The sequence below is a fragment of the Rhinolophus sinicus genome, chromosome 6 (genome assembly GCF_057876585.1).
Source record: "Rhinolophus sinicus isolate RSI-liver-muscle chromosome 6, RSI-T2T, whole genome shotgun sequence".
NCBI classification, from domain to species: domain Eukaryota; kingdom Metazoa; phylum Chordata; class Mammalia; order Chiroptera; family Rhinolophidae; genus Rhinolophus; species Rhinolophus sinicus.
This window is the reverse complement of record NC_142506.1, coordinates 12,752,719-12,776,868: the sequence shown is the minus strand read 5'-3', so window position 1 is coordinate 12,776,868 and position 24,150 is coordinate 12,752,719. Positions and strand designations below refer to the sequence as shown.

Genomic DNA, 24,150 nt, shown 5'->3' with positions numbered 1-24,150 from the left:
GTTGGTTACTACCTTTGCACTCGTTGCCTGTCTCAAACAACCAGCCAACCACTATTAAAGCCAACATTTGCCATCACCTAGTCCAACCCCCTGAGGCATTATTATAGGAGAGGAAACCAAGGTTCTCTCTAGGTTGTGAAATGCCCAGGGCCCCTCTTCGACTTTAAAAGGTTTTAAAATCAAAGCTCACTCTAGAACAACAGAGTTTATCAATGATTACAAAAAGTGCTCCTCCCTCCTCTACAAGTCCGTTCAGGAATTTTAAAGGTACAGTGTTTTACCCCTTGGTTGCCCTTTATACCTTTGACAACAAGCCTTTTCACCACCGTAGGGCACCCAGAGCAGAAGAGCCTACCAGCCTCATCACCGGTCTGGCCGCCAGGTATGAGGAGGAGGTTACGGCATCAGCCACCCTTCTCTCCATCACAGAGCAGGGGAAGGACAGGCACCACCTCAAGTTACTATGTAGCAGTGGAACCTGGGCTGGAGCCCTGCGCTTTTTGCTCGTGCTTCGCTATATTCTAGTTATTTTCCTGTTTGTTTCTCAGTATTAGAATTTCGTGCCAAGTTCTCTGACAAACTAATTGTTTCAGACTTTGGGAGGATGGACGTGGAGGAGATCCAAATTCCACAAAGTATGTCTATTAGATATTGTTTTGGTGAACTTCACGATTTTTTTTACTCATGGCTTAAATTTTGGAGTTTGGTCCCCAGAAAGTGACAGTGTGACTTGATGGTCTCCGTGGATGAGGGAGCCCACGGGGGTTAATCCTCTGACTCTGAGAAGCTCTTGGTCCAGGAAACCTGGCTGGATCTTGAGGTGTAGGCGACTTCCTTCTTCTGAGATTCGGGAAGAGTCCTGTCCACCTGCCTCCCACCAACCCTACACCTTTGCTTTGCATGAATAACAGGCATTTGAGTTTACTATGGAGAAAAAGAAAGTGCTTTTGGCTCCCGCTAGCTCATCTGCTGTAGCTAGAGTCTGGCTGGCTGGCTGTTCAGATGACCTTTGTGACAGAAGACACCAGTCACCGTTATGTCTCTTTCATCCCAACCCCATTCCATCCTGCCCTCTTTCCCTGTCCTGGGCTCACGTGGTGGTTGTAGCCAGGACCGTGGTGACCCCTGGCTTTTCTTCCCTGCTAGGCACCCTCAAAAGAAGCGGGTGCTGGGCCTGAAACCCTTGGTTTCTGCAAAAACAGTGGAGGGGTGTAGGAAGGGGTAGTATTTGTGTCCTGGACCACATAGCGGAGCCCCAAAGCTGTAGTGGCCACCCCTTGTGTAGAGTAGATGCTCAGTAAATATTTGTGGAAATTCTGAGGCAGGCAGCCCCAATGGATCCACAATGACCCTTATCCAGGACACAAGCTGTTGGAGATTTGGCACGTTGGTCATTTGTTCTGGCAACTAATGAAATGTCTTTGCACCATGTGCTATCGGTAACCCTAAGTGCACGTTAACAGTGATTGCTTGGGTTAATCATGAGAAAAGAGCCAAGTCTTTTCCCAAGGGAGGAGGGGAGGCGGGAGGGAGGATGAGAATGATATTAAACTGCAGAAGCTAAAGAACAAAGAACATGGTTTTTTTTTTCCCCTCTTTCAAAACCATGTGGGAGGCTTGCCTGAAAGACTTATAAAAACAAAACAAAAACCTACAACTGGAAGTTATATCATGTGTAGACAGGTGCATACACACACACACACACACACACACACAGCACTGCTGAAAAGTTTAATAGTTTTGAGTCTTTTGTTTGACAGTGCATAGGTACTTGCGTACAACTTTGACCAGAAAACATACGTCAAAGCTGATGGTTTGTTTTATAAGTTCTGGGTTGTAGATATTCAAGTCTGTAAATCAAAGCTTTCAATGAATGAAAAGACTGCATGTTTGTGTGGTGTTTGTTTAAAATAACAACCCATGAAAAATTCCTAATTCTAGGTTTGCAGAAAGGGACTATTTATTCCTAATTACCTACTTCATCGTGCGTATCTCTAATAAAATTCTCGGGGCATATTGGGCAAATTATTTGTAATACAATAATTTCTTAAGTAAACATATTCCTGCAAGTTTCCCATAATGCCCCTTTGTGTGACATGGAGTTTCATAAGTTGATACTTGACAACTTTCCTCATGAACAGGATTTTGACATGGGGGTTATATTTGGGGACTCTGGGAAGACAAGGGGACTGTTTTCATTTCAGAAGAGAAATCTAGACTAAGGGAGCAGAGATGTTTAGTTGTGTCCTCCGACTGCACATTTGGAGGTAGATGGCTGCCAGTTCTGGACAGTGTCTTTCTGTTTGGATGAGTCGACATGGAACATTTCCACTATCCTGGAATAAGTATGTGGACTGAAAGAAATTCCACACATAGGCAGAGGTCAGGAGGGTCACCCAGCTCAGCCACCCACTGCTTGCTGACTTTGACCAGGTCATTCATTGTCTCTTGGGCCTCAGTTTCCCCACTTGTGGGGTGGAAGTGGCCTCACAGCTTCTGAGTCACTCTTCTTCTCAGCAGTCTGTGACTGGGTTCTCTGCCTGCTCCAGGTGGGCAAGACCTGTGCAGGTAGGGCTGCCTGTCAGAGGCCTGCTGCTGCCGTGGCTCCCTCGGAGCAGCCTATTGACTCAGAGCTTTCTGGAAGCCTGTACAAAAAGAACTCGACTTTCCACCAAAATTGCCCAGGGAACTGTAGACACTTCCTTGGAAAGCCCATGTGGTGTTGAGCAAGCAGGCTGCTCTGTGCAGCTCCCACTAGTTCCAGCTCCCAAGGCGGTGGGTCTGCAACTGATTTAGAGGGAAGCAGCAAGAAAGGGAAAGAAAAGGGGGCTTGGTAGGTGGGGAGGGCTGGCAGGTTCTCAGGTCCCAGTGCTTGGCTGGAAAAGTTAATGGGCCATCTCAGTGACAGGGACAAAGCTGGCTGAGCTGCCCTCCCACCCCTCCTCCCTGGAATGCCGTGTTTATTTATGGATCCCTGTTTCTCTGGAGAAATCACTTCTGCCAGGGCGGAGGGGAGCTGGCAGGATGTCTCCAAAGAAATCTTCCTTTCCCTGTCCCCCTAGTTACAGCTTTTGGGGAGCAGGAGGGTGGCAGTGAGAGATGCTTTAGGAAAAGAGAAGGAAGTGAGCCTGCAGGTGGTGTGGGCGACATCTCATTGGTCAGCCTGGATTAACACTCTCTCCTTCCCCCTTTCCGGGTCTGAGCCTGGAAAGGGGGTGGGGACTCTGGGGGGTGGAGACTTAAAACTGAAAGCAGCCAAGCAAGGGCGGATTTCCCCCTCCCTCCCTTCACCCCACCCCAACAAATGACACCAGGAGCAAAGGTGTGAGCTTTCTTAGGTTAGTGGGTGACGTGAGCCAGACTTGGGGGTTTTAACTATCTGGTGTATTTCTGTCCAAGGCTGTGATGGTGGCTTGGGGCCCACCTCCCATTCGGCGCTCCTCATCACGCCCCAGACACTTGTGCTAGAACTCATGTCTCAGCTCCTCTGTCACCTACCAGGGGAAGCCTTGCCTGAAGTGGTCCTTGCTTCCTGTCCCTCTAGACCAGGATTCCTGTATCGACATTTGATGTCAGATCATTCTTTGTCACGGGGGGGCTGTCCTGTGCATTGTAGGATGTGTAGCAGCATCCCTGGGCTCTACCCACCAGATGCCAGTAGCACCTTCCCTCCAGTTATGACAACCTGAAACGTCTCCAGATGTTGCCAAAGGTCTCCTGGGGGACACATTGTCCCGTCACTCCCTCCCCCCGCCCCACCCGCCCGTGGAGAACCACCAGCTAAATCGCATTCTCTCTTTTACTTTCTTCACAGCCCACATCACTCTGAAATGATCTCCTTTTTTTCTCGTGCTCACACTGGTGCTCAGCCCTAGTAGCACATTATATCCACCCGAGAAGCTTTTTAAAAAATTCTCAATGCCCAGGCCCAGCCCATATAATTCAATTAGAATCGCTAGAGTATGAGGACTTTTTTTAAAAGCGTCCCAGGTTTGTCTGCTGGGCACCCTGACTTCAGGGTCACTGCTCTCTCCCCTGGAAGGGAAGCCACTACCTGAGGGAGGAACGTGGTGGTCTTGGCCACAATTGTGTTGTCAGTACATAGAACAGTGCCTGGCGCCTAGTAGGACTCAGTGCTGAGACTCAATGAAGGAACGAATGTTCCAGAGAACCCGTTATCACTGGTAGATGCTTTTTTAGGGATCTTTCATTTTTATCATTTAGTCATTCAACCAACCTTACGTGCTTGCTTCATGCCAGGTGTGGTGCTAAATGCTAGTGATGCAATGTTCAGTAAAACTTGACCTCAATCTCCTGGGAGGCAAATATGTAAATTACACAGGGTTGCCCATATAATGAGATCATTGCTAGGCTGAAAGGTGTGCCCAAAGCAATGAGAACACAGAATGAGTAGTTCCTAAAAAGACACTCGAAAGAAACCTAGAGTCTCTTAGTGGGGAGTTTTACTTACCTTTTCACACTTGAACATCATCACAGCAGCTGAACACAGCAGCTGACCCCTTATAACTTCCTATGGGGTCACCTGCTGCCTACCTGTGGCCCAGCCTCGTTTCATACCCACATCTGCCTCTCTCAAAAGCCCACGTTCTTTTCAGCATACGATGCTGCGTCCAGAGCTGAGATCAGAACCCAGGATCCTGCATCCCCATGTGTGCAGGGCAGAGGCCAGCTGCTTTGTGCCCTCAGCTGCACACAGGATAAATCCCGCTTCTGCCCTTCTCTGGCTGTAGACCCCATGTGTTTCCTGTCCCTGGAAGGTTATTACCCCGGGAGTCCCCTCATTCTGTGCTCTTTCATTCTATGAAGCCAAGAATCAGACTGTCTTCGTTTGGGTTTCCCAGAGGCCGACCCCAAGACCAAGATTCACGTGCAGATCATTTATTTGAGAGGTGAAGGGAGCTCTGGCAGGAGAGCCAAGAAGTGAGACCGGGATGAGAAGGTGGCAGGACATGGAGCATTTTCAAGCAAGTTAGCACAGTGGGCCACTGGGGCTTAACCCCACCGGGCACCTCTGGGCCAGTAAGACTGATACACCTCAGTGACATCACACCTGAGGGCTGAGATACGGTAGTTTTCCACCAGCTCCCATCAGTCATGGCTGCAGGCTGCTCCCTGAGGGGCTTGAACTCCCCTGCACTTCAGGCCTGCCACTTGGAAAGCAAAGTGAGCCCACAAATCAGTTGGAGTCTCCAGGCGTAGAAACACAGGTGCCCGCAGTTAGAAGTGAGGTGATGCCCACTGAAGTGGAAAGGGCAGGGGAGGTGGGTGGGTCAGCACCCGCTCAAACTCACAGGAACACCTCTGAAGCATAGATCTTTTTTTGAGCTCAGTCTTACTTATTGAGCGCCTGCTGTATACAAAGCTCCATGCTAGGTCTGAAGGTTGTTATTGTAGTGGGCTCATCAAAGCTTGGGGCAAGGCCTGGCTCCTAGGCAGGCTCAGATATTTTCCAATTGAATGAACCACTGACCTATTAACTACAAATTATAGCAACATCACTTAAGCCCTAAATAGCATATTTATTGAGTAATGTAATTGAAAATATTATCCCTTTAAGCTTCTGGTAATATAGGAAATGGTTCGCTGCTAAGAGTTTTAATGCTATTATATATTTGTTGACTCAGTGAATTCTTTTTGACATTTATTCAGGATTTCCAGACTGCATGGGAAGGAAAGCAAAACACCACCATCCATGTCATTGTCGGAAATAGAAAAACTGGGGTTTTCCATTCAGATTGAAATGTTAGGCACTTGGAAGTGGCCTTTGAATTTAGGTTGAGAGTTTAACACTCCTGCTTGAGACCACCCCACCTGGGAAGCACAGGTGATGCCCTGCCCAATGGGTACCCCACCGTCAGGAGAGTGATCTGGTACCGACACACAGGGCTTAGAGCAGAACACAGTATTGGAGGCTGGGCTGACCACGTAAGGCTTAGTAATAATAGCTGACGTTTACTGTGTGCTTTCGTGTGCCAGGCCTTGTCGTGAGATGCTACATGGGTCTGCTCATTCAGTTCCCATAGCTGCCTTCTAGGGCGGGGTCTATGATTAGCCCCATTTTTTGGATGAGAAAACTGAGGCACAGGGAGATTAAGGAATTTACCCAACGTCATCCAGGTGTAAGTGGAAGACCCCTAATTCGAGTCCAGAGTCTGACTCTGGATACCTTCTCTTAACTGGGGCACTTAACTTCTCTGTTAGAGAGGATGGAGCTGAGACCCTAGCTTCAGCCCTCTTATTTTACAAATCAGGCTCAGGGAGGTACAGTGACTTGCCCAAAGTCATCCAGCCCTTGAAAAGGTGAAGGGGTTCAGAAGTACAAATTGGCCATTATAAAGTAGTCACAGGGATGTAAAGTACAGCATAGGGAATATAGTCAATAATATTGCAATAACTGTGTATGGTGCCAGGTGGGTGCTAGACTTATAGGAGGGATCCCTTTGTAAGTTATATAAGTGTCTAACCACTATACTGCACACCTAAAACTAATAGAACATTGCATGTCTACTGAAAATTGAAAACTTTGTTTTTTAATTAATTTTTAAAAATATTAAAATGAAACAAAATCACTCAACCTTGTTATCAGGAGAGTTCAAATGGATCTCAGTGACTGCTTCTGATTCTGAATCATCCTGTTTCCTTGGACAGGTCACTTATCTGGGTTTCAGTTTACTTACTCATCTGTAAAATGGGGCTAATAATTATACCTTTAAATACTTGTAAGAGGCTAATGATCCCTTCTGCTCTGACTCCTCTTAGATATAAGGACTACATATGATGTATGGCTATAACTCAACAAAACTGCAGGGGGCTAGACAAGAACAGTACTAATAAATAATAATAACCGATATAGAGCACTGGCTCTGGGCAGGAGAGTTCAAAGCCCATCTGTTCACCCATCTAATTAATTCATCATTCATAGTCCATAATTCCCACCACACCCCTTCCAGGTCTACATCTAGGAAACAGTTACAGAGAAGGGCATAACTTGCCAGGTTACCAGAATTGGTAAGTGAGTACCCTTACCAAGATTTGAACCTGACTTGTCTGGATTGGGGCATCTAGTTATATTATTAACAAATATTGTCGATGTTGTTACATTTTCCACGGCACACACATTGTGTCAAGAAATAGCGATAGCCACAAAGCAAAGGAAAATCATTTTTTTATAAAACCTGAATCTGGAAGGGACTGGTCTTTTTTGCAGCATTGGAACAGAAATGGTGATAAATGCCCTTAGCTCCGTCTCCTAGGATGAGACAGGAAGCTGTGAGGTTCCTGGAGAGCAAGTACAAGGGCCTAAGAGACTTGCCCTCTGAAGTCACGTGTTGTATCATAAAGGGCGGCTGAAGTAGCTAGAGGAGGGCAAACTGGAAAGAGTTCAAAACAAACCTCCCAGGAGAAAAGAAAGCTCACGTATGTGTAATCCCATGGTGTTATTAGTCATGTCCACCGGGAGTGGTTTTAGCTAACAGGTGACCTCAGAAGCCATCATGGGATGTGCCAAGGCACATCCTTTACTAGACTCCAGACATGTCAGCCACGAAGCCTAAAGTTTTAAGAGCAGGACCTGGAGTGAGACACATGTGAGTTTGAATCCTGGCTCCACTCCTTCCCAGCTGGGTGACCTGAGACCATGTTATGCCACCATTTCTTCATCTGTAAAGAGAGGCAATAATTCTATCTTCATCATCCAAACGTTCTGAAGGTTACGAGATCCTGTACTTAGGGATCTACCAAAAGATCACTACCAAAGAACTAGAAACAGAAAGAGTTAGAAAAGTTTACCTTCGGGGAATGTGGGGAGGGAAGAGGGCTAGTTTTTATTATAAGCTGGTGGTTTTTGTTAGAAGCCTCTCGTAGTTTTTGATTCTTGACCATGAGCGTGTATGTCTTTGCTAAAAATATTTTTAAAACATTTGAAGCGATTATGTAAACCCAGCACTGTGCACAAGGCTTGGCAAATAGTAAGAGCTTACTAAATGGAGTCTGTTAATTTCTGTGTACCCCAAAACCTTGCTGTCACGATTTCCTGGATGCTTCAGGAAGGGAGTCAAGGTCACTCTTTCGGTTGAATGCACCCTAATGCTTCAGATTTACAGCAGGAAAGGGGAACAGGTAGGCTTGAGACAGATCTCTGCTTGCCAGAGGAACTGTTTTGCTTCCTTAGCCTCTGCCACTCTCACCTCCCTGTCACCGACTTGCGGATGAAGGTAGACAGTCCTTACTATACAGGTCTAACCTTGTACCTGGACTCAGGTAGTGTCGGTCTTATCCGCCCTAAATCTCTTGGTTCCTTGGGCTCTGTTGTCAGGGCTTAGAGAGGGAAGAATGGTGGTCATCAGAATCCAGCATGGGCTCACCAAGGTCAGGTTGAGCCAGATTCACGTCTTCTTTTTTATTTTTAATGGCTTTTGAGCTGGTAGATGAGGGAAAACCACAAAATAGGCATCTCTGGTTTCTACTGAGGTGTTTTAGGAAGACACTCATGCGTTCCTTGGGAACATGATGGAGAAATGTTGGATGATACCACTGAATAAGTTTGCAGGTTAAATGGGCACACCAAAGGGTGCCAACATAGCTAGGATTGAGGACCTAGGGGTGAGCCTGAAGACCCCAGGGCACACTCCCATTCCATCCACGTTTTTATTTGTGGCTTAAATGAAGACCTAAATGCTACTCTTAGAACCCTCCGGTGTGCAGGCTTTGGAACTCACACTGCTACTTATGAGCTACAATGATACATGAAGACACTGCCACAAAAACAAAAACAAAAACAAAAGAAAAGTAAAAAAGAAAAAAAAACTGTTTCCTCATCCATAAAATGAAGGATAGTAACACTTGCTTCATTGGCTTATTTGGAGGATTAAATGGGATGATGTAGGGAGAATGCTGGTCCCTGTGCCTGAACCTTGCAGAGAGTCAGCAGACACCATTGCGGTCAGAGAAACTGGGAGCGACAGTGAACTTGTGGGATGATAGGCAGCCTCCTAGAAGGTCTCCATGGACAAGAAGAATGAGCCAAATCTAGTGACTTGCAGAACAGCATTGAGCCCCACAGGAACAGGTTAATGTCACCAAGTTGAGAAATGGACCAATGACTGTCACCTGCCAACCAGGTCCTTTCCTCCACTTCCAGGGGAAAAGGGAAAGCAGGATAGTAACAGGTCTAGGGTGTCTAGGTGAGGATCCTTCCACATGGAAAGAAGATGGGTAAGGAGTAAGAATCCCTCTTTCATGTTTAGAAAGATTGCCAAAAATTCAGTAAGCTCCTTCTTAGTATCGAGTGCTGTCCATTCATTCATTTGTTCATTCATTCCTTCATTCAATGTACTGTCAAATATTTATTGATCACCTCTCATGTGCCAGGTCTTGCAGGCTCTTGGGGAACAAAACAGGAAGAGATTCCTGCCCTTATGGAACTTTCATTCTGGGTCTGGGGAGAGAGACAATAAGCAAAAATCATAAGTAAGGAAATCATGTATTTTACTAGAAAATGATTGTTGCCATGGGGAAAAAAATAATAATCCAGGACATGAAGGAAGTGGGGGAATGAGTCATGGGGTTTTCTGGGACAAGAGCAGTCCAGGCAGAGGAACAAAGCTGAGGCAAAGGCCCTAAGGCAGGAGAGTGCCTGAGGGGTGCCGGGAAAACAAGGACACCAATGTGTGCAGAAGAGCAGTGACGGGAGGACAGTGGGCCAGGAGACACAGATGGCCTAGAGCCTCAAGGTCATGGTCCGGACCTCATCCATCTCAGTGTGTAATGGTGTCATGTGGTTCACACCTCTACGATAGTTCTTCTTCTTATCTGTTTTTACAGATGAATAAACTGAAATTTATAGCCAAAAGTCCCCTTCATTTTATATCTGAGAAAATTGATACACAAAGATGGGGAGTGACTTGTCAAAGGCCACAGAGTGGGAAAAATGGCACTGGGCTAGGACTTGGGTCCCCGATTCTCAGTCCAGAACACGCCCACCTATCTGGCCCAGAAATGAACTTCCTTTGAAGGAGGTGACTCAGGCCCTTTCTTGAAGATTTGGGTACAGATCAGGGAGCTCTTAACACTGCGTTGCTGCCAGATCTTCTAGGTGGGCTATACAATGTCCTTCTCAGTAAGGGGTTTAATGTGGAAAATCTGAAGATGGTTACCATGTTAAACACACATGTTAATAAATACTGATGAGGGAAGGAAGGACATTGACTTGTAATATGAACGTTGCAGCCATCGTAGTAAATTCCGACACATACTGATTGCTTCCTGTGGGCCAGGCCCTGTTGTAAGCTGTTGATATGTGTTCATTCATTTATTCCTTACCATCACCCTAAGAGATACATAGGTACTGTTCTTACCCTCATCTTATCGGTGAGGAAACTGAAGCACAGAAAGATGAGATAACTTGCCGAACGAAGGTCGCACCCTAAGCAAAGAGCTGAGCTAGACTCAAAGCCCAGTCAGTGTGGCTTCAGAGTCTGTGCTCTTAACCACTCTGCTCACACAGATTGGCCAGACCCCAGGAAGGTTTCACCAGCCACAGGATTTGGGTCACCAAAAGCTATGTGTCCATTTCCTGTGAGCACCTGGGGAGTGGATAAGTGGCCCCTTTCATTTCCCCGTGTTCTTACCTGGAAGAAGCTCCTTTCTCGCAGCTTCCCATCAGATACAGGGACTCTCAGAGCTTGGTTGGCAGGATGATTTTCAAACACCTTTCTATGAAAGAAGTCCCAAGTAGATCCCATCTCTTATCCCCTCTCTGACATAAAACATGACTGTTTCTGCTTAGAGTTATTTGAGGAGAGAAAGAAGCCATCCCCATGGATTAAAAACAGGACTCAGTATAGGCTGCTCTGTTAGTAATGATGAAGATTAGCATTTATGCACTGCTTACACTTTCCAACAAGCTGTCACATAAAGTCATTGTGTCATCAGTTCCAGCAGGGTTCTAGGTTGTCATCACTTTATAGATGAGAAAGCTGAGATGAGTTTGGGAAAGTTCAATGATTTGTTTAGTTGCTTAGTGACACTGCTTACAGATAAGTTGATTGGAGAGAGCAGACTTGTACCCAAGACAAGACCCAAAGTTCTTGCTACAACTCGAGGCTGACTCAACAGCCACACTCAGAATATAGCCCTTAAGACTATGTTCTTGAATCACAGGAGCACTTCCTTCTGTCTTTCTTCCGGAAAACAAGCATAAAGAGCCGTGGCAAATTCCTGGGGGTATCTACTTAGACTCAAAAGGTATTTAAGAAGCCAGTTTCTAGAATTGTGTCTCCATGAAAAAAATTGTTTTTATTCCCTGGGATCTGCCTGGCTGTGTCTGTTTTACTAAGTTGGGTTGCTAAGGGATCGACACCCATTGGCCACATGAAGGAGTTTGTGTTGATATTATTGTTGTGAAAAAGCACATATTGATCCCCACCACTTAAGATACATGTGATTAATTTTTTTCTCTCTTCCATTTCGTGCAACTTTTGCTTACAACCTTCTTGGCGTAATTGACACATTGGCTCAGGCCTCCAAGACTGTCAACTTGGAACCTCAGATCCGTTAAATCAGTAATGACAGATGTGATTATTTACAAGAAAATAGAAGTCACTATAATTAGACCTTCTAAAGAGTACATTTGGGTGGAGAATGAAAAAGCACAAGCATAATCTGGCATGGTGTGTGTTCTTCTCCACTCTGTGAAAGGAGGTGTTGGGGTGTCTGACACCCTCCACAGACACTGCCGTTTATCAATTCTCATGACACAGCTATTGATAGATTTGGGAAGGCCAGGTGGTAGAGCGAGCATTAGATTTGGCACCAGAAGTGGTTTCAGTTCTGCACTTAGCCACTTGTCCTCAGCATCAGAGATGCATTGGGAGCTCCTCCCCATCCTGGAATCGTTGTCAGGCTGGCTTGAGAAAGCTGCAGCCAGGTGTTAGGCCCACTGTAGTTACCAGTCCCGGGCCCATGGGGTATGTCTGAGCAAGTAATGAAGTCGGTGACTACTTCCTCAGTGTGAGACTAGGGGGCTATGCAGGGGGTTTCAGAGAGCAGGAGGAAAGAGGTTCGAGCTGGAGTCTTGGCTGGACCATGAGCTTTGAGCAAGGCATCAGCGGTAAGGGGATGGTACCAGATGACCTTGCAGCACTAAAATGCCACAATCCTGGTATGACTGGTTATTTTCCAAAAGTGAATTGTATGACTTGGTCTTCTGTGTATTTCTTTTGGGCACCTATGATCCCAAAGGACAAGCTGGAACCAGCTGAAGACTAGATGCCCTGCAGACAATTTTAATAACCACTGTGCAAGCCCAGTGACCCTGGGGATATTCCAGTAGTTCTGGTGTTGGGGGGTCCTCAGCTCCTCTAGGATCCGACCAAAGTTGTCTGTTACAAGATCCTCCCTGAGTTGAATCAAAATGTCTCCCTCCTCCAGGAAGCCCTCAGGGGTCCCCACCTTTTCAGAACTAGGGGCGCTTGTTGTCATTCCACCTATAGGTCCTGCATCACCTCGTAATATCTCTCATGGTCACCCTTTCTTTATCTGCTGCTGGCCTCCGACACAAGAAAGCCAAGATCACTCCTAGAGCCAAGTAGTCAAGGACATTTCTGAGCCCTGAGTCTGCATCACAGACTAAGCAGCATTTACTCAATTCGAATATTTCATCCAGATTCACACCCAAGTCTGGTTTTTCTATAAGGAGAGAATTGATACCCAGGCACCATCCTAATTTTCTTTTATTTGGTGATGAGAAAAGCACACTAAGAAAAAAAAAGGGGGATCTGTCTGAAATGTCCGTGCCCATATCCTGAGTCTCTGTGAGATGAATGCAGTCACAGTTGATACCTGTGCTTTGTCAGAAACAACCTGCTTCCATCAGACCTGGTCACATCCCCTGGCTGCCATTTGCCATGTGATTGACACCCAGACACGGTCCCTCATTTCTTTCTGCCTGTTTCCTTATCTGTCAAATCGGGATCCAACTGGGCTGGCTGGCGGGGTGGCTGTGAGGTTTCAATGAGTGCATAGGAGACAGCAATTGGCACACAACTCTCCTCTCATCCCTGTTAGTGTCTCACGCAGGCGCAAACCCTCGCTTAAAAATGTGTCTTGGCATCCAGGATGCTCCCTGGGAGGAATTTGTTTTTGCTTTAATGCCGAGGACGTTTGCATGAAAACAGGATCTTCGTTGCTTAGGAATTGATCAACTCCTGCTGCTGCTTTTTCCCCACTGAAGTGCCACAGGCAAGCGAGTGACGAGTGACGATAGGGTCCTCCTCAGATGCAGGATGGTGGCTGCTCAGGAAGGATTACAGAGGCCATGGAGTCAAACGAGAATCAGAAATCAGTCGTAGGCTGAAGAGAACTTGCAGGTAGAAGGTGCCCTTAGTGGAAGGACCCCTGCAGGGAGTGAACATTTTCTGCAGGTCTAGTTTGTTCTAGATGCTGAGGGGAGAAGAAAAGAAGAGGTGAGATGTTTAAGACGTGGCCTCCAACCTGCAAGGATATCAAGTAACAATGAAGACTGCAGGAGTGAGTGACAGGCACCAGTGCTGCCAGCAGAAGCTGGGAGTGAGGAGCTGGACAGACTTGGGTCCTGCTGGTTGCCCACGGGGTAAACGTGGACATGCTGCTTAACCCTTCTGTACCCAGTTTCCTCACCTTCAGAATACCACCCACCTCTCAGGGTCGTTATGAGGATTCAATGAGATACTATATGTTAGGTGGTTGGCCTCAAGGTAAGCTCTCGATAGAGCCAAACTGTCGTTACTAATAGTAACAACCATTCGTAATATTAGGTTGGTGCAAAAGTAATTGTGGTTGAAAAGGTTAAAAATCATCGCAAGCACCGCAGTTACTTTTGCACCAACCTGATAAAACCAGCTGCTCTACGTCCTAAGGAAGAGATATCCAAATAGCCACAGACGGCTGTTTAGAGGAAGGGCTTCAAATTGATGTGACACAGCTGTGTCCACTGCAGACCGTTCTTGAGGTTTGGGAGATACTGTCTGTTCAAGAAGTCGAAGTAAAATTGCCCATGTGAACTTAGAGGAGGGGTTACAGGTCTCCCGCTCTGTAGGGCCCCGCTGCCCGTTTGTGACCTCAGCCTGGCCCCAGGGGCATCAGCACAGAAAGGACAGAGAGGAGAGGAGGCTGGAGTTGTCAACTGCCCAGGTGCTTCCTTTTGCCTCTGAGCATGGTTTCTAGAGGACAGTGGGGTTTTCGTGTCCCAATGCCCATGAGAGGCCAGGCAACTTTCTCTCATATCCTTAATATATGGGAATCAAAGCTGAGAGCCTGCAGAAAATACCTGCGTGGCCAGGCCCCACTCCCTTGCCTTGGCTTGCCTGCCCTCCCGGGCTTCCCCTCCCATCTGCCTATCTGAGGGTGTCCATAAATCCAGTTTTCGGAGCCCTCGGGGACTGGCAAGGCTGCCATGGCCCTCAGTCACATCACGATGGAAACAATTGAAAACCACTTGGCAAAAGAAGGGGTGACCTAATGTTTTAGAGCAAGAATACATTTTTTTTTCCTCGCCATTCTTTTTCAAGCCCTGGGGAGAAAGCCGTTTGCTCTCCAAGCTCTGTCAAGCTGGTACCCCCAGGTTCCTCACTCTGTGTCCCCTGTCCCAGATCACCCTGCGGTGGGAGGCCAGGCTGCCCAGCTGGCGATGGCCTCCTCCCAGGCCAAGCAGCAGGAGAAGCAGATCAGACCTTACCTTCCTGACTTGCCAGGCTGCCTTGGTCCCCTCAGAGACAAGGCTATGGCCACACGGGCCTGTGGGGAAACCCATATATGGAGCCTGGGGAATGTGGCTCTGGCAGGTGGCCTGGAAAAAATGGCCGTGTTCTGAGGGCGAACAACGCCGAATTATAAATAGCACCACCTCCCTCCCCTTCCAGCTTGCCATGTCTGTCACTGGAGGGCTGACAGTTTAAATTTAAGAGGACAGAACAGGACAAGGGGGTGGGGAGTGGGGATGAAGGGGAAACGCCGGATGGTGCAATAAGTTCAGCTGCTGGCTGGGGATTGATAAAGAACATCGTCACCCTACGATGGGGCTGAGAAGGGGATGCAGTTAAGGCTGCAGAGTGACTACTGATTTCATGCATGTTTATAAGCCAAATAAGCATTGAGGGAATACTAAAGGAAGCTCGAACTCCAGGAGATGGTTTTGGAGGAGCTTCAGAGCCATTAAAAAGTAATAATAATAATCAGCTGCCTAAGAATATAAATGGTTTCTCTCTGGTTCTGAAAGGTCAGCCGTTCTGGCTTCCACATCAAAAGCTATGGTCAGGTACCCACGAAGGCCCAGCCCTGGAGCCTCTCCCAGAGGATTTCTCAGTGGGTGTTGTGTCTCCCTGACACAGGAAGCAGGGGCACTCACTTTTTCTCTGCAAACCTCTGCATGTGTTGCTCACCACACGCAGGTGATGAATTTAGAAGGTGTTAGAAAAAAAGAAAGGAAGGCAGGAATGTGCAGCCCGGGCTGTAGAAAGCCACCCAGTGGTTCACATCTGGGTAACAGTGAAGCGTGGGAAATGTTGCAGGGAATTCTGAAGGAGGGACAGGCTGGTTCTGCAGAAACCTGAAGTCCCTGTTTGTGTCCTTCGCTCCCCGGGGTGCTCCTGGGGACCAGTGGCCATGTCTTCCAGTTTGCTGCCCAGCCCTCCATGGTGGGACCGGGAGGAGCTCTGCTGGGTGCTGTGATGAGACACAGGTGCCCAGGAGCACGTGGGGAGCCGGGTCACCCTCCATGGGTGTCAGTGCCTCCTTTGCGAGCAGGCAGAGCTGGCAGTTGTTGCTCATATCCTTTGTTGTAGCACTTTTGCGTCCATAGCAATGATTTGGAAATGCGTGAATTGATTGGTTTCTCCTCTCCTACTTTATGATTCTTATTTCCTGTGTCAATTGCAGCAACACTTGAAATCAAGCATGTGAAAAAACAAAAAAAGATTAAAGAGTTGCAGGCAAACCTTTGTATCTTTTGGACACTCCTCAAAAGAAGATCTCCAGACCCCACAGAATGCAAGCAACCCGTAGACATGAAGAGAGTGGGTGGACATTGGAACTCGGGGTTAGATTTGGAATGACCATCTAAGGGAGTGGTTTTCAAACTACGCTTCAGGAGCCCAGTGGGGGGATGTGCCTCAAAGGCCCCCACTGAGAGGGGCCATCCAGACCCTCACACCTATACCAAACAAAGCAGCTTCACTCTTACCTGTTTTAGGTATTAGATTGCACTTTTTTTTTTTAATGAATGCCTTAAAAAGTTTGAAAACAATAGTGTAGCACACGCTGTCCTTTTAGTGCTAAGTAAGTAAAAGAGGGGGAAGGGAATTTTCCCAAGGTCACTGCTGGGATCATGGCCCTTGTTTTAAGAAGGGAAATCCCAGGGGGTTGGGACTGGGAGGGACCACAGGGAGCATCTTATCAACCTCCTTCCTTCTGTAACTGAGGCCCAGGGATGTGATAGGATTTGTTCAAGAGACAGTCAGTGGCAGACCTGGGATTTGAAGCCATCTCAGGTCTCGTAAAAGAGGCATGATGTGCCATCAGAAGCCAAAATGATGGGGTTGGATCTGATCAAGACAGCTTCCCAGAGGAAGTGACACTGAGCAGAGATTAAAAAAAAGATGATGGGAGACAAGAAGGTGACAAAGGGCAGGGAGAGCATCGAAGCAGAGAAACCACACAGGTGCTTGGTCATCTCACCACTCCTGGCAAACAGGGGCTTGGGAAAAACAGCAGCTCCCGTGGGAAGACTGCTCCCATCTGTCTCTGTGTTGACTCCTCACCTAGGGTCCATGGAAGGTGAGTGGCATCACCACCTGTCAGGTAAGGCCCATGCTGCGGGTTCTCAGAGCGGTCCTCCAGCAGACCTGGAGCCCAGCTTATCATGAATGGAGGCTGCTCCCCGGAGAGGCATTTCTGCCAGAGCCCAGGCAGGATGCCGTGCTGGAAGGCTCGTTGCAGCAGGACTTGAATACATAATAGGCCTCATCTGATGTGAGCTGTGAGAAAGTCCAGACGGCCTTCGCTAGACAGGAAAGGACATTGCAGGGACGGCAGGGTTCTTTCTCAGAAAAACTCCCTGTGGCTCCTTGGAGAGAATATTAGTCTTTCTCTCAGGGCGTGTACTTTCCATGAGTACAGGGTGTGCCCTGGTTTAGGCCCCAGATCTTGTTTCTGGGCCTGGGGTGTAGAATTTATTCCTTTATCAAAGACTGAAGGAGAACTTGGATAAAGATCCCCGACACTCTGGACATTGATCATTGCCACTCGGATACACTTTAAAAACACATGTATGTTCTTTACAACATAACACCCTAGGAGAAGATTCCAGTTCTTATACTCTGCTCTCTGGGACATGTGAAAACCAGCATCTGTTCATGCCTGCAGAGGCCAGCTCGTCCAATCATGGGTTCATCGTATTCTCCAGGTCCGTGCATCCAGCAGAACTGAGGCTGAATTCAGGACAGTCCAGGAGAATGTGTGCAGGGATTTACTAATTCTGCAATACAGCAGGGACCTCCCGGTCACTCCCATTTTCTGATATGCATTGGCAGGGGGACTCCTACATTAAATGTACTTTGCATTCATGACAGTCATAGTCACCGTTCTGTCATGCCAGCCTGGGTCCTGTTGGAGTGTGCAGACACCAGCGTCATGCTTCCACTGTCTCTGTGCCAGTGTTTCTCAAAATGTGTTCTGAGGAGCAAGAGTCTTGCAAGATGCTGTATGACAAAAGGGTTTCATTGTCACCTTAATTTGGGAAATGCTGCACACTGATTCATTCTGTGTGTTAGGTCTCTGCTCAGATATCAACACCTCCCTGAGGTCCGCTCAGACCTCTGTCCCCTTACCTGCTCTGTTCTGCGGAGTTCTCTTGCATCCCAATTTTCATGTTTGTTTGCTTTTGTATTGTCTGCCTCTCACACACCAACAATACACCATTCACTAGTGACCTTGTCTGTTTTATTCAGTACTACATCCCTTATGCTTGGAATACTGCCTGGTTCAATAAAATAGTATGTCGAATGAACACATGAACCAATTAATTAATATATTCAAACCCTCAGGACTCCTCCACATATAATTATGTTTAATTTTTTTCCCTTTTCCTTGGCTCAATATTTTTTTCGTTTTTCCTTAAATGCCCAGCTCATCTTGTCTTGTAGGCCCAGGTCAAATTTGACCTGGGAGGCCAGCCTGACCACCCTGCTGACAGTAGCCAGCCTCCCTGTCCCACTCTATCTCGTCACCAGGTTTCATTTCTTTCGGAGTCCTAATGACCAGTGGGAAATGGCTTGTTCATTAGTTCTGTGGGCATTTGCTTCGTCAACAAAAGATCACTGCCACCAATCCAATGGCACTAAGAGTCCCCAATCTGGGGCGCGGTAAAAGGAGAAACTTTACTCAGGTAAACACTTTGCAAACCTGGGGAAACAGCTGCAGCTTCAGGCAGAAACCGAAAGTGCACTTCCTTCAGACAAAGCGGAGGCCCACATATATATATATATATATATATATATATATATATAAATATATATATATATATATATATATATATATATATATATATATATATATAGAGAGAGAGAGAGAGAGAGAGAGAGAGAGAGAGAGAGAGAGTTCCCGCCTTGGTCCCTGATTGGTCCATTTTCATGCAAATAAGCAATTTAAATTTGCACATTTGATCCTGATTGGTTGGAATCGCACATCCTGATTGGTCACATGGAACAGCTCTGAATGGTTGGTAAATATGCAAATGAGGGTACTACAGCTGCACAGTTCCAATTGGAGGAGGTGGGTCTCAGCCCCTTGGTCAAAATATGATTCCAGGAACTCCTTTGTAAGGTAGACTCAGAAGGCAGAACACCGTGCAAGAGGCTTGGCAGCTTAGTCTGCAGCTTTTCCTTGATATGCAGTGTGCTTGAGAGGCCTCTAAAAACAATGGCTACTCTATTCTGGTTATGAATTTGGGCCCTGTTAAACATCCCCAAAGGTCCTTTTAGGCAAATATGTATCTTCTCAGGGTTCACAGCTCACTCCTGTGACGTGAGCTCTCTTTAGGCAGGGATGACATTGTCTGCCCTATTCACCACTGACTCCCCCAGTACCTAGAACAGCTCCTGGTAAGAGTGCAATAACGGTTTGCGGCATGCATAGCCCTCTTTTATGACTAACCCTCATCAACAGCCGATAGAAATTAAAGTCCACCAAACACAGTTTGGGAAATGTTGTTTTCTGTGAACCCTCGCCACAAGTTGCCAGCCATCATATTAATAGAACAGTGGCTGTTTCACTCTTCATAAAAGTCCCAAGTGTCAGAACTGGAAGGGACATTAGAGACCACCTCGCCCACGGCTCTTGTTTTTTGGGAGGGAGAACTAGAGGCTTAGTTGGTACTAACTCAGGAGTGGTCCCCCAAGGCTTTGTCCCTTACTCAAATTATCCTTCAGTATTAGTTTCTTATTGCTGCTGTAACAAACTCCCATAAATTTAGTGGCTTACAAGAACACGCATTTGTTATCTGACAGTTCTGGAGGTCAGAAGTCTGAAATGGGTCTCCCTGGACTAAAATCAAGGTGATGACAATGCTGTTCCTTCTGGAGACTGTAGGGGACAATCCATTTCCTGGTCTTTTCCAGCTTCTAGAAGCTGCCCATATTCCTTGGCTCAAGGCTCCTTCCTCCATTCAAAGCCAGCACTGTCCAGTTGCATCTTTCTCAAGATGCTGCTCTCCGACTCTGACTCTCCTGCCTCCCTTTTTCATTTCTAAGTACTTTTGCTATTAACGTTGGGCCCATTCACATAAACCTGGATCATCTCCCCATCTCAACATCCTTACCTTAGACACATCAGCAAAGTCTCTTGGGTCATGTCAGGCAACATTTTCACAGGCACCGGGGATGAGGGCATGGTCATCTTTGGAGGAGGCCTTATTCTGTCTGCCACACCTCCCATCACACCATCTGCCTCTTGGTATGCGGTCAGGCATATGCACATTCCCGCCTCCCCTCGCCCCCCACCATGTGCCCCAGCTCTTTCTGCACCTCTTAGTTATAATACTTGTCACATTACTTTACAGCTCATTCAGTGTCTGGCTGCTGGCCAGGCTGTGACTTCCACATGGGCAATGCCTGGTCATTTCTGTGCTCAAACGGTAGCACATTCCTGGCACTTAGTAAGGGAGCAGGAAGTGCTGGTTGCCTCGGCTGAGATAGAAGTGATTCATCTCCTTTCATCATAGCCCCACCTCACTCCCGTTCAGTGAACTGAAGGGGCCCCCAGATCCTGCATGGAGCTTGAGCTCTACCGTAGCATTGGTCTCGCAGAAGTCAAGAGAGACCCTGGCCACTGCATATGTTAGCCTCCTGGAATATTAAAATATGAAGGTAAAAAATGTAAAACTGATTACAAAAATTGTAGATCTGTAAAATATTTAAATCAGCAAGTTAACTCTTTTGACATCTAAATACTATGCCATAAACTCATGCTACATGCTAGCATATCACGAGGTTTATATTTAGAATATATTAATTCAGGATATTCTACAGTTGCCATAGTCCCAAATTCAAACTGCCACATGCAACCTGTGTCTTGTACGGACTGTGTCAAAAGTTTAAATTTATGCCCTTTCATCAAAGAAGCCTAGTCTAAGAAGCCTTTCTGTGCACACTTCCAGGCCTCCGGCTCTTGCAAGAGACCCTGCTTGGAATAAAGGCCAAAGGAAAAGCATCTAGGATGCAGTTTAATGCTCAGGATCAGACCTTGGGCAAGTCACATCCCTCATCCAAACTCCTTTGTACTCCCTGTCATTGGCTGGGGGTGGGTGGGTGGGTGGGGGCAGATTCAGAGTTCATGACCTCTAAGTTCCCTTTTCACCATCCTATTACCTAGAAGGATCTGTGGTAGATGCTGCCACCTGGTTTCTGGTAAAATGTAGCCACAGTGACAGTTTTGCTTCTGGCCTGAGCCAATAAGTGATTGCATCACTGGCCTTCCTTTTCCGGACATCCTAGCAGGTTCCTTCTCTCTCCCCAGTCATTCAGAGCCTCACAGAATCCTAGAGCATTTGAGGGGGGCACCTTGGAGATGATTTGGTCCAGCCCCCAGTCTGAGGTCTGCAGAGAATAAACTACCATCCAAGTCAGGACTTGAATCCCAGGTCTCCCAGCTGCCCCCTAAATTTCCACTACACCATCTCAGACTAGAAGAGGTAGGTTGGTTTCTTACTCTGCAGTGAATACAGATTGAAAAAGCATAGAAAGTTCTGATTTGGAAGCAGCTTTGATAGCTTTGGAAAAGAAAACAGGACCCCGAAAAATCATAAACAATCGAAAACAATTTGTATGTTTGTGTGGTATGTGTTTTTCTGTATCTGTGCTCTATTTTACAATTAAAAAAATATGTGTTTTGAAAGTCACAAATAAACAAAACTGAATAAATGGGATTTCAGGTCAAGTCAGCCAAGAGCCCTTTATTCCTTTCCTGAACTCTTTCGGGCCTGTTCTTATTCTACCTCCTCCGTAAAGCTTCCTTCAGCCCTTCTGCCCACCACAGCCCTGCCACACCCTCCAGCATCTATGGCCAGTCATTCATTTGCTCTTCCATCCATCAGATAATTATGAGGGCCCTCCTACACTGTATACCCTTGATGATACGCAGTGTGATATAGTAAAATGGCACAGGCCCAGGTGTCCAGCAGAGGGTTCAAGTCTTTACTGGTTTCCTATCTCTGAATGTCTCTGGGCCCCACATTCCACATTTGCAAAGTAAAGGGCCTGTTCTAAATGAGGCTTGCAAACCCCAGTGAATACAGATGTCAGGCAGGTGAAGGGAATGAGAGAGGCTAGCCAGGAGTGAGTAATAGGGAGTAGTGGTGACTTTGGCAAATTAGAAAGCCCAGGCTCAGTCCAAAACGGACACTTGCCACTGAGCTCAGGATGATTGTTCCCATACAGGAAGTGGATTCAGTGATGGCCAGAGATCCCCTTTTTGTTTTTTCGAGAAAAGTAGGGAATTTTGATTTTTATGAGACATTTCCAAAATGTTTTAAGCATTGTGTAGGTCATAGAAAAATGTGGTTGGAGGCCAAATCCAGCCTCAGCCACCCTGTTTGCAAGGCCTGGGCCAGAGATTCGGTAGAATGCATCCTGGCTTTATCATTCCAGTAGGTGGGTACCACTCCAGTAGGTGCTACCATATGTGCCTTACTTCCTTTGCACCTGGATGTGTGTTTCTCACACTGCAGTCAAAGCATATGTTGTCCCTAGAAGACAGTAGGTGCTCAATTAATGATAGCTATAAAGGACTAGATCCACGTGTCATGTCCCACCCCAAGACAGGCATAGGACTTGATACACAAAGTTATATGTAAGAGTATATGCTCACTAAATAGGCAGGAACTTCAACTTTTAATGCTACTGTAGAACCAGTTATGAAGTAGGTTGCTTGCAAGAAGCCCAGGGTTTTTGGCAAAATGGGTGTAATATTTGGTACAGAGGCTGATTCCCCTGAAACATCTAAGAGAGCCCCCTGGTCTGTAATTTACCCTACTTTCTTATGCAGGTAAGAGAAATGGGGTCCCGCTGGACTGTGCCATTTATCAAAGGCCAAACTGTGTCCTTCGGGACTAAATTAATTTATTCCTTCAAGCCACAATTTCTCTGTCACCCTTTCTTTATTTCCTCCTTCATAACCCCCTACTCACCAGGAGATGCTAACAGACAAGTCAGGGACACATCTTACTTACCAGGGGCAGGCCTTGGGCTCTGGGCAGAGAAGCTATGAGACTGAGCGCATCTCCTGCAGCTGAAGGGAACACAAAGAAACCCTTGAGCCCAGTGGCATCGGCCTCTTTTCTTCACTGGAGGGAAAATGGACCATTATTCTCACTGTCCCCATTCCCACCAGCCCTCCACTTAACCTCCAAGCAAGAGAGGCCCGTGTTTCTAGCAGGTTTCTTTGCTGGACCCTCCAACAACATATTAGCATATTTTGCATTCAAAAGGACTTGGAGATGAATTAAATGATTGGCATGGTGTTTCAAAAGGGTTTTCCAAACTACTAGTAATTGTGTGGTTTTGAAATTCACCGTGCCTGCCTGAAATGCCCTGGGCCTGGCAGCCAGCTTAATCAGGCGACATTGTACCAGGCGGGACATATTTTAAGGCTCATGATACCCAGTGATTGCCTGAACAGTACCTGGAGACTTGCTAAAGAGAACCTTGTCCTAGTTTTTGAGCAGAGCTGGCAGTTCATTTTCCTTCCTTACAGAGCTGAGATTTATGCCAATTCAAAACCTCTCTTTCGGAGAGGCCGGGGTCAGCCCTGTAGCAGCCTGCTGAGGCGCCAGGCAGTGTAGACAGGATCCAAATCTTGACAGCCGACTAATGGAGGTGAAGCTTGGGGGGTGGGTGCTAGGTTGGGCCCTTATGGCACTGCTCTGGCCAAGGGGGGCTATGTGTAGGGGGCAAGTGTGGTGGAAGCTTCCAGAATTGCTCTGGGAAATGCTGTTCCAGACCAACCTCCTCATTTTTCAGGTGAGGAAGATGGCACTCAGGATGACTAGTACTTGCCCAGGGTCACAAGCCATTTTTTTACTGTTCTGTGAAAGTAGAGTTCAGATTCGTTTTTTTTACCAGTCCCTAGAAAAGAAGCAGGAGATAAGGATGGTGGGGGTTTGGATAAGGGTGATGGGGTTGGATAGGGTGCCTTGGAGGAGATTCGGAAATCTGAGCTGGAGGAATTTAGAAAATGACAAGCTGTGGGAGAACCTTAGGCTGTTTAGAATAATAAAGGGTTGTTGTTGATTATTATAATAATGATAATGATGATGGTAATAATTGCTAACATTTGGGGCGCTTTCTCTGTCTCAAGCACAGTGCCAAGCACTATTTCTATATTACCTCATTTAATCCTCACAGCAACTCTGTGAAGTGAGTTAGTACTGATACAGCCCTATCTTACAGATGAGAAAACTGAGGCTCAAGAAGATTAAGTAAGTGGCCCAAGGTTATCCAGATCTGATTTCAGAATCAGACTCTTTAGAAAGGAAAGGAGAGAATCTATAAGTAAATGATTGAGAAATGGTAGGATTGGGCCACCAGCCCCCTGGAAAGTATG

At 46.8% G+C, this 24,150-nt stretch overlaps 1 protein-coding gene and 1 long non-coding RNA gene across 3 annotated transcripts in view; one reads left to right on the top strand and one right to left on the bottom strand.

Moving 5' to 3' along the window:
* The window catches only part of ZHX2 (zinc fingers and homeoboxes 2), a 142,380-nt gene that overhangs the window by 14,461 nt on the left and 103,769 nt on the right, over positions 1-24,150 (top strand). The window lies entirely within an intron of this gene.
* LOC141567867 (uncharacterized) lies at positions 12,734-14,962 on the bottom strand. The gene is made up of 2 exons (XR_012490797.2): positions 14,735-14,962; positions 12,734-13,461 (listed from the first exon to the last, which is right to left on the bottom strand). It is a non-coding gene; the product is annotated as an uncharacterized LOC141567867 (long non-coding RNA).